Consider the following 2,033-nt stretch of genomic DNA (forward strand, 5'->3'; position numbering starts at 1 on the left):
ACCTACTTTAACGTGAAATTACTTCGTAAATATAAGTTTTTCTCAAGAATGCTAAGAGAAAAAGATGTTTTTTGTGACACATTCTGCCAATGTCCGAAATTTGAAAGTGTTTAGTTACAAAAAATTATTTTTTAAATCTGTCGGTCAAAAGGTAAAGATCCGAAGTTTCCTACAAATACATTTCATATGGTGTTGATTCTGGTTATATCGGAATTTGTGAAAAATGTTTTCTGGTAGAGAAGAGGAGTTTAGGATAATTTCCACGAGCTAATTTTGTTACCTCGTAACTTTGAACAAGTGGGTATTTTTTAATGAAATTTTCTACAAATGTCTTTCAGATGTAGATAACAATTATATCGGAATTTAATATCAAAAAATGAAATCGGTGGACTGACTAACACACATCGCACAATCTTTTTTGCAAAATTTCTTGTTTCGTTTTATCCTTTATCTCTTATCTTTCACTTGTTTCAGTCATTAGACTGCGGCCTAATCGAATGAATCGACCTAAATACTGATTTTTTTTTGTTTTAAGCGTGATATTTATTCTATCGACCCCTTTTGCCGAACCGGTGAGTTATGGGGACGTAAACACACCAACCACCAGTTGTCAAGTTAGGTTCAAGTACTTCCAGGATTTTCCAGATGTATATCACTGCATAGTCTTAACTTTTCCCGTATACATACATACATACATACATACATGCATACATACAAAGGAGAAAGGTGAGTCGAAAATTACAGACCTAATCCATCACTAGAACTGTAACAATCTGTAAAACTTTCCGGAAGTTTATCATTTAAGTATATATGAGCATCTCATATATAAGACAAGCAGACCTAGATCTGACCGACAGGACACAGCATTCGTAATTTCATTTGACTGTTACTTACTGTTGCCCTGACTTCCATTCTTGTAATATAGCATCAGAATTTCAGCACTAACACTGACAGCACACAGCATTTGTAATTTCATTTCACTATTACTTACTGATATCTTTATATATAAAAGTCAAGTTGTGTGTCTGTCTCCTTCGATTTAGATTCCTAACTACTTCCACATTTTGCGATGCAGTTTAACCAAAACCGGGTATCTTATAGTCGTGATTCATATCGAGCCCTTCTGGGTATTAGCGCGCGTCTACGATGAGTCTACGATTTAAAAAAAAATTTACCATCATTTTTTTTCATTTTAATGCATTTTTCGCTATTATATAAGGGAAGTAACTCTCTAAAAATGTCTACGATGAGTCAACGATTAAAAAAAAATTTACCATAATTTTTTTTCCATTTTAATGCATTTTTTTGCTATTTTTTGGCTATAACTCTCTAAAAATGCTTATATAGTTATTTTCCTTACAAACCCGAGCAACGCCGGGCGATACTGCTAGTTCCTAATAAAAAAAAATGTCTACTAAAACAAGACCGTCAAAAAAACCAACACCAACACACGCACGACGTGCAATGCCTTTTCTATATCTCCTGTTATGCTATTGCCTAATTTGTCTCAGCAAAAATTATGTAATGGTACAACACTAATTGTGCAGTGAGACAGCATTTGTAATTTCATTTCACGGATCTTTACCTTTTGACCGACAGATTTCAAAAACAAATTTTTTGTAACTAAACACTTTCAAACTTCGGACACTGTCAAATAAAATATCTTTTACTCTTAGCGTTTTTGAGAAAAGCCTATATTTTGGAAGATATTTCACGTTAAAGTTGTCGTATTTCGGTAATTTCAACCAATCAATGGCGTGCACTGCAGTAAACAACTTAGTTTATGTACTATTGTATTATTTGTTATCACGTTCTTACAGCGCTTAGCTTTACGGTGCACGATCAGATCTCAAAACCTGTTGACTTAAGGCCTCTCTGAAACCAAAGGTAATCCCATAAACCGGCCTATGCTAACTTTTATATTATATACTGCTCTATAACTTAGTAGAGTGGGTCTACCATCCGAAATGTATAGTAATTAAATGCCCATCACGGCTGGTTTTACCAATCGGTTTCGCATAAAGAATACAATG

Source organism: Octopus sinensis, linkage group LG18 (genome assembly GCF_006345805.1).
Source record: "Octopus sinensis linkage group LG18, ASM634580v1, whole genome shotgun sequence".
NCBI classification, from domain to species: Eukaryota; Metazoa; Mollusca; class Cephalopoda; order Octopoda; family Octopodidae; genus Octopus; species Octopus sinensis.